General features: G+C 45.3%; 1 long non-coding RNA gene across 1 annotated transcript; it reads left to right on the top strand.

Annotated features, from left to right (window-relative positions):
* The first annotated feature begins 258 nt into the window (after positions 1-258).
* LOC144165000 (uncharacterized) lies at positions 259-6,095 on the top strand. The gene is made up of 3 exons (XR_013321299.1): positions 259-563; positions 3,008-3,092; positions 5,574-6,095. It is a non-coding gene; the product is annotated as an uncharacterized LOC144165000 (long non-coding RNA).
* The last annotated feature ends 2,448 nt before the right edge of the window (positions 6,096-8,543 follow it).

The following is an 8,543-nucleotide window of genomic DNA, read 5'->3' as shown; positions in this document are numbered from 1 at the left end:
AAAACCCGGTTTTCAGGCTCGCACGTCCAAATCGCCGCCATTTTCCCATAGGCGAAAATCGTTTTTATTTATTTTCAGAATAAACAGGTAACTACCGTTGTTGTTCCCGCTGTCAAACAAAATAGACCACAAAATGCGACCTTTGTGTGAAGTTTGAGCGCGAACAGAGCGGCCGATCGCTCAGGAAAAATTTTTAAAGTGTTCCAGTTATCGTCGCAACACACTGTATATGCAGTCATTGTTATAAGTGCGCAAGAAAAGACGTGGTTTGTTCGTTGTGCGTGGTTTTGGTGGTTTGTTTTCGATTTGCTGGTGTTACGTGAATTACTACGTGCTCCTCCTGCCGTAATATTATGTGTTAGTGCTCTTGTGCCACCTGAAACATCGTGAGTGCTGGCAAAGCGTCTGTGTCGTCGCCGTACTGCGCTGCTGTAGCAAACGCACATCGAGGTCGCCATTTGACAAAATACCTGACAAGTTGTGCGTGCCTACGTGAATCAAGAGTCTCTACTGCAAGTTCCAGTCTGACGACGCGACGTGTGAAAAATGCTGCGTGTTCTGCCGTAAGTGATTGTTTATCGTGGTGCATGTTAAAATTTTATTACGCGTTGCCGCAGTGCTGTTTTGTTAAACGTGTTGAGTATATTCCTTGGTGTTCGGCTCGCCGCGCTTATTTTATTGTAAATTACCGGCTGCGTCGGCGCGGTCATAATGAGCTTCCAGGAGCGCCGGCCAGTATGCTGTGTGAGTGATCGACCCCCTTGCCATTGCCGGCAACGAAAACATTATGCTGACGGCCCAGCGGCCGCCGCTTGGCTTGGGTGGATTCGACGCTAAAGCTTGTTGCATGAAAAAAAAAAGAAAACTGCGTTAATGGTTGTAAAACAAAACGCCCACTCCCCGATTTTTTTTTTAGGAGGCAGTTGACCCACAGTATATTTTTTTACAGGACGTAGGCAGCTTAGCATTGTTCTAACGGGTAGTTTTCGTTTACGGGTAAAGAAATGCAAGGAGGCTGCATTACATTTGTAGTTATAATACGTAAGAGTTGCATATACGTTGAATTTTCAACATTTAAGCATTGCTAGCAACTTTATAAGTAGTACCACATGCACAAGGTCTTTAGGCAGTGAACATTTGACCAGATAATTGTTTAGACGTCGCAGCTTGAAAACATGCTGTTCCAGCCTGCATTGCTGGTGCAGTCACAGGGCAGCTTTCACTGTTTTAATGCAAGAAATTTTTCCACCTTCCTAAGCTCATCCAGCATCGTCATGATCAGACAGAAATTCTTGTGTGGTGTGACATTATTTGTAGCTGGCTTGCATAAATTGTGTTGACCGTAACATGTTGAGCATGGGTTAAACGTGTTGATTCTTACAAATATGCATGTGATGGGGATACAATCACGGTGCGAAACAGATTCAACAGGGCGTGGGGTTGCCACCGTGCTCCTTCGCCATCCTGTTTTTTCGTTTCGTCAGCATTTCAACTTGCCTACCCCTTGGAGGTATTGGCACGCTGAGACGTTCACCATGTGCCTCAGAGAGAATTTTAATGGCGCCATGAAGACAAAATACAAGTTTGTGTTATTCGAAAGATTTCGTGTAGTATGGTGCCCCCAGCACTTGTCCAAAGGCAAACGATGCTTTATTCAGTGAGAAATTCATTAATTTAAGCTAAAATTTTGGTTTTCCCGCTAAATCGTGCATTTTCAGGGTCTGCAATGACATCACAGGAACCGACCGCTCTGCAGCCGATTGGGAAACCTTCTTTACCGTTAGTTAACCTAGATGGTGCCACCATACCGTGGCAAGCCGCTTTCTGCTTGTGTTTTGTTTTTACCGTATTTAAACGTGGTTTGTTTTTGTTCAGCGAGAAAATAATCGTTTCGTGAAACATAGTGCTCGCTCCACAAATATGGTCACGTAAGACACCGTTGCTTGTGTCAATCGGCCATTGTTGTCCGAGACAACCCCAAAGCCCCGCAGTCCTGTGCAGCTAAACCAAGCATAGTGCGCGCAGTACCAACAGCAGTACGCATCGGTACTTCTATGCTTACGTGTGCTTTCCTAACCTTTACTGTTGGTCCCACCATTCTTACTACTGTAAAAAGAATGTGCCCTGAATTTAAGCGCAAATGGTTCGTTCGGCAAGCCTATAGCCTCTGCCTAATTCGCGTTTGCTGTTGCCGCCCTCCGCTAACTGCAGAGCTGGCTGGTATGACATAGGTTCTGTTGCGGGAAATGAGCTAGTGGGTCGCATGGCCATTTCCTTTGTTCCTAATTTGTAGCTTATTTGAGTGGAGTTTATGTTAAAAATGGTGTCAGCGTGATTCTAGCAACGGAATCCTTTGAATGAACCAAACTTGTGTTTTCTCTTCATGGTTCCTTTAAAAGCCGTAACCACGTTTCGCACCCTCTGGACCAGAGATTATGCTGGCACAGTGGAAATCTGGGGCCACAGATTTCTACCACCTAGGGATATTTAATAGGCTTAGTTTAACATTAATTCAGTGTAAGGATGCTTCTGTTCCTTTAAAGTATGGCTGAAAGCCTTGTAAGGATTGTCATGTATGTACAGTGCTCACGGATTGAAACGCGACACTGCAAGCGCGTGGCCTGCGCTACATGCAGCGCCGCCAGTGGACGCCCGTGGAAGCTAGGTGTTGCATTGTGGTGTACCATGAGGATGAGAGTGTTTTGACCATAAGCTTGCTGCTTCCGGTTGCCAATAAGCGGGGCAGTGGTTCCCCGCAGCGACAGCGGTGCGCTGTCAGCGACAGCGGCGTCCATGGACGGCGCTGCATGTATTGGCAGCCACGCACTCGCAGTGTTGCGTTTCAATCAGTGAGCACTGTACTTATTTTTTAGCTTGAAAGAACTGAAGGTGCCTTTTTTGCACCTACAAAAAACAAATTCTGTCATGTCCTGTCAGAGCGAGTATTTCACGGCATTATACCGCATATTTACGGCTTGTTTACTACTTGAACTTCAATTTTTTACAGGGCCAGGTGTTTGACATGGAGGATGTACGTTGTGAGCTACCAGAAGAATTGGCTGCCTCCTGTTTCTATCTATCCTGCACGACCTGTAAGTGGAGTTCATTACGGCTGTGAAATGCATGAAAATCTCGATTTTGAAGGCTGAGAGAACATGAAAACATAGAAAACCATTGTGGCATTCTTGTGGTACCTAAGTGATATTAAGACATAAGAACATTGCAGAGATGGGGCAAAAAATAAGGAACCGATGAGGGTGAGAAACTTCCTGGTACCTTTCTTATTTTTTTTGTCGCATCAGGGCTGCGTCCTTGCTCCATGAATTAATTAATAACGACTTTGTCACCCTTGTTCACTGGTAGTTGCGTGGTGCCCACAGACAGTGTGTGGGGATTTTTCTTCTACCGCCTATTACAGATGAACTAGATCTTTAGACTTCTACTCAAAAGTCATATTATGGATTACATTACATGAGTGAAACAATTCCATGCACCCAGAAATAGAATTTAGGTGAATTCACTTCAATGCCCTAGATGCAACTTGTGCCTAGCAGTGAAAAGGGTGTATTGCGTGCCTTTTTGCCACTGTGTTTCATGTAGTGTACTGAGTCTCACTGGCCATCGTAGCCCCCTCCCCCCCCCCCGAACAGCTATTTACTCTAGCAAATATAATGATGGTCCTAATTGTGGAAGGGTACCCGCCGCGGTGGCTCAGTGGCTAAGGCGTTGCGCTGCTGAGCATGAGGTCGCGGGTTCGATTCCCGGCCGCGGCGGCTGCTCTTCTGATGGAGGCGAAAAGCAAAAACGCCTGTGTGTAGAGATTTCGGCGCACGATAAAGATCCCCAGGTGGTCAAAATTAATCCGGAGCCCTCCACTACGGCGCACCTCATCGCCTGCGTTGCGTCGGCGTGTTAAACCCTACAATCAATCAATTGTAGAAGGGTACTCAGCAATTGAAGAAAGAGCTGTGGGGGGTTCTGGTTTGTGTATCAGACTTTGTTTGGAATATTGTTATGTAGCCACGGATAATGCAGGGTTTTTGTAAAAATATAGATTATCGGAGAAAACTTGTGCTCCGCAGTAAACATAAAAAAACACAAACCTCGAAGTAGTCAGCAAAGGGACGTGCATGGATGAGCGTTGGCGAATTGAATGCTGCAGGGTTTCTTTTGCACTCATTCATTTTGATCGAGAACATTTTCAATAAAAAACACGAAAAGCTAGGATAGGGATCGCAAAGCAACACCCTTTCCATATCAAACAGGACTGCTGGTGCAGCATACAAAGGAAAAAGGGGAAAAAGACAGTTCCCTTAAAAAAGGATAAGATTGCAGGGTGTGGCCAGGTGCTTGTAACAAAATATTTTGTAAACAAATCAAATGGCGTGGTTGGGGGCAATATTATGATGTTTATAGTAGGAAAAACCTGCATTATTTCCGAACAGTATGAATGCTCTGTGTGCAAACATATGCAAAAATGCTTGTGTGTTTTTAGCATTTGAGTGCACGTTACAGAGTAGTCAGCTCAAGTTACTGCGGTAGCTTTCCTCATTGCTGGTAAGCATAAACCCTGAAATTAAATTTGCTGTATTCGATCGCTTTAACCCTTTCACTGTCACTGATGTCCTGGTTTGTCTTCGAATTTCTCCTCCACGGTGTCACTGACATACCGGTGCGTTTTCTGTTGTGCGTTGAAAAATTCGTGCCATGGTGCAAAGTTGGCGCATCTGCACTGTTTGTGCTATCTGTCAAATCTTTCTAGTAGCTTGTATTTTCACAAAGTACAGAGCGACCACGCCCAGCTTTCGCTGCTTGGGGGTCACTCCGTGCACTGTACATCTGTTGGGATGAGTGACCACGTGGCACGCGTGCAATGATGGGTGCAAGTGTGCTATCCACCACGTTTTTCTAGGGTTGTTTTTTATTTCTGTTCCCGTGTCTGCTACCCATCGACACAAGGAAATATAAAAAGTGAGGAGCCAACCTAGAGGTTGGTCAGTTCATGGTGATGTACATTTTGCTTTTTGTAAGCAAGCACAGACAAACAAACTAGACAATGCAAGTGCTGTCTCGTAAACGAAATGCACAATAAAACTGCTGGCTTTATAGGTTCCAAAGAACGCGTAGACACAAGCAACTACTCATGATGACGACTCATCAATGCCTGTCTTAGCATGTTCATGCAATTTTATGTTGCTTTCCCTGCCCCCCTCCCCCCCCCCATATTGCTTTGTTCCCACAGTGCTGCTGCAATAATCTCATCTCAAATGTTCTTGCGAGGCTGTATAAATGCCCGTCATGAGGAGGCCATGAATCTAAACAGTTCTTAGTTCTGGGTTGTGTTGCCTATGAAACAGTATGTCATATTTGATGTTCGTAAGCTTATTAGTTAATTTATGTGGTCTAAATTTTGTGGCTAATTTTGCAACCTAGAAGTTATACCTTCTCTTTCAGGATACTTGGTTCAGTTTTGTATGGGAACACTCCTTTATATTTATAAGCATAACCAGCAAATGTTTGAGACGTGTTTGTTTAAACCCCTTCATATGCGATCAATGCGTTTGTCATTTCAGGTTCAAGCGTGGCAGTGGCTATCCCGTCCTGTGAGGGGTAAAGATGAGGCGACACCTGGTGTGGCAGGCGGCAGCAGCACGTATGGATCCAACCTGAATAAAATAGTCAGGTTTGCAAGAGTCGTGTGATTCATGTGATTTTCGTCAGCTTGCTCTTACAGAAACAGCTGCAGCATGAAACAGTGACTGTGGAGCTGGCTGACATTTTCTACATGCAGCTGGCTGTGGGGCACTGTTATTTGACAGCATGCAAAGGGCACTCAAAAGGTGGAAGCTTGTGGGATACGTAGAGGACGGAAACATAAAGGATTCTTGGAGGACGCAGAAAGTAGGTGGCGAAATTTCAATACAGGGGACACACAAGGGACGAATGCGGTCTGTTGCCTTCAAGACATATAGGGGACACACAAAGGCCGTATGGTGTCTGTGTTGCCTTTGGGAGATAGACTGGACGCATGGAGGACGGAAACACACGGGACACTTGGAGTACGCAGAAAGTCGGTGGCGAAATTCCAACACAGAGGAAACACAGAGGACGCACGCAGTCTGTTTCCTTCGGGACGCAGACTGTCTTTTGACTGGACATAGAAATTTTCATAAGGGCGAGTTAGGTTTTCTGATCGGTGTAGAGAAGTAATTTTCGGCTGACGTATTTTGTGAAACCCTATTCTAAGTACTGGATGTCTTTGTTGAGTACGTTATTAAAGCATTTATAATGTAGAGAAAAGATGGAAAAAGTGTTGCAATGTCTCAGTTTTAGAATGCAATAAATGTATTAAAACCGTACTAAAATTTACTGTTAAGAAGTGCATTTCACGACTGTTGGCAAAGGTTTTTTCCGGTGTACAAAATGCACGCGCATTTAATTCTGTCGCCGAATAGGCCTAGATTCCTTATTCCATGTGTTAGCTTTGGCAGCACCTGCAGATTCTATTATTTGATCCTTTGCCACGCTGCATGTAGATGTGCACAGTTACCTGCCTGTCAAGCTGCGAAAAAAGGTTCATTTGAATGGCTCAAAGGGTGAAGGTATTTTATCCCACGCGTTACCTTGAATGGGAAACAACATCCCCTCACAATGAAAATAAATGCAACTTCAACGCCAAAACGAACCTTACGCGCCTACGCTATGTGCAGTGTAGCAGCATCACACTTACGGAGGAACACACAGGACACCAGTGAATTCAATAAGGCAATTACTTACGTAAGCCGGGGATTCTTGAGCATCGGGGCAGCATAAACCAGTGGTACAACTGCGCAATGCAACCAAGGCAATTACCAGTGGGTTGATTGGGTGATCGGAATGGTGAAATTGAATGAGGAAGACGGGCAGCGCCCGAGAAATACTTAAAATCTACTTACATGTATAATTCCTTTCGAAATAGACGCTAAAAACAAAGTTACTCCGATCGGGTTTCCTGAGAAAGGAAGAGGGCGAAAAGTTCAGTACGCTGCAGCCGACTCAATATTGAATTGCTCAGTACCAAATGGACTATGCGATTACTGTAAATTGTAAACCTATAAATCAGTCATGTTTACGAGGTAGAATTAAATGCACTCGCTGTAGGCGTCGTCGGGAAATATATTTTCGTAATAAATGTATTTCACCAAATTAATCCTCCTTTGTTCATCGGTACCACCCAAAAGAATTCCACTTCGTAAAAGCTGAAGATTAGCCGTCATGTGGTTCGTTAGGCAAAGGTAAAGTGCAATAATTACGCCGGAATCGTTCTCGTCGCAAGTTAGCAGGTGTAAAAAAAAAGTGTCCTGTGATTTCCGGACTGCACATATTAAGAGAGACATTTTGGGGCCTAAACAACAGAAAATAAAATTCTGAAATTATCCACGAAGTAAAATCAATGAAATTGAATCGTAACGCGATTGTAGTTATTGAGCTTATATTGGTAAAACAATTACTGGCAAAAAAATAGGCAGATCTCTTCTTGAGTTGCCGAATGGACGCGAAACAAGTTCCTACCTTCTCAAAAGGTCACTTGCCATCGGTTTAGTCTGAATAACCTGAGTCTGTTTGAGATGGCTGAAAATTTCCGTCCCCACGATCACCAACATTAGATACATTGTCATCAGCAGGACACACGCCCCTGCCAATACGTATTTAAGGCTCCTACAAATTTACCCCAAACTGCATTTATTTGTCATGTTTAGGTCTTCCAAGAATTGTCTACGTTTTCCAATGTATTTACCGTCCCCTTTGCAGCCATACTATCTGTCGGTTGGAACCCGCTAGTACTCCTCACTGTGTGCAATTCTATTTTTTGGTTCTATTTCTGGCACGGCCGTATGCCGTAGGTGCTTTTTGTCTAAAACATGATGCCCATTTGGTAAACCATGGTTCGGCGCACATTTTAGGTTAACCTCACTTACACCAACTGAGAGGAGTTCCGTATACAGGTCGATAGGGTCAAAATTGGAGGGCGGGAGGAAAAGGTTTACACCATCTTCCCGCGAGGGGACCCATGTGGTAGATGCCACGCATCGGGGGTTGCCGTTGCGTTTCCGTTATGTTAGCGATGTCAGCGTGTGGATTGCTGTTGTGTATCCTATTTACGCAGCATGTTCACCCCCGATGCGTCGCATCTACCCCGTGGTTCCCCTCACGGGAAGATGGTGTAAATTTTTAACAGGGCGCAAGCTGCGCGCTAACACACAGCTGGCACGGCGACGGGAGCGAGCGCAGCCGAGCGCAAGCTGCGCGCTGACCGCGCTGACGCACAGATGGCGCTGCGGTGAGAGCGGCGCAGCGCGCAGCTGCCGCTGCGAGGAGAATGGGGGAGGTATGAGGACTACACCGCGACAACGACGCGTGACAAGGCGAGTTAAAGAGATGCGTTGCATCTAAAATGCCGCAAGATGCCTGTATTTTCTGAAGGCGGACAAGTGCTGCCCCCTTATCAAGACGGCACTGCAATAGTGGGCGGCCTCGGAGCACGAAAACAGAAGTGGTCGAAC

This window comes from Haemaphysalis longicornis, unplaced genomic scaffold (assembly GCF_048455015.1).
Source record: "Haemaphysalis longicornis isolate Haplotype H1 unplaced genomic scaffold, Haemaphysalis longicornis Haplotype H1 scaffold_14, whole genome shotgun sequence".
NCBI classification, from domain to species: Eukaryota; Metazoa; Arthropoda; class Arachnida; order Ixodida; family Ixodidae; genus Haemaphysalis; species Haemaphysalis longicornis.
Note: the sequence above shows the minus strand (reverse complement) of the source record. Positions and strands in the feature narration are given on the sequence as shown.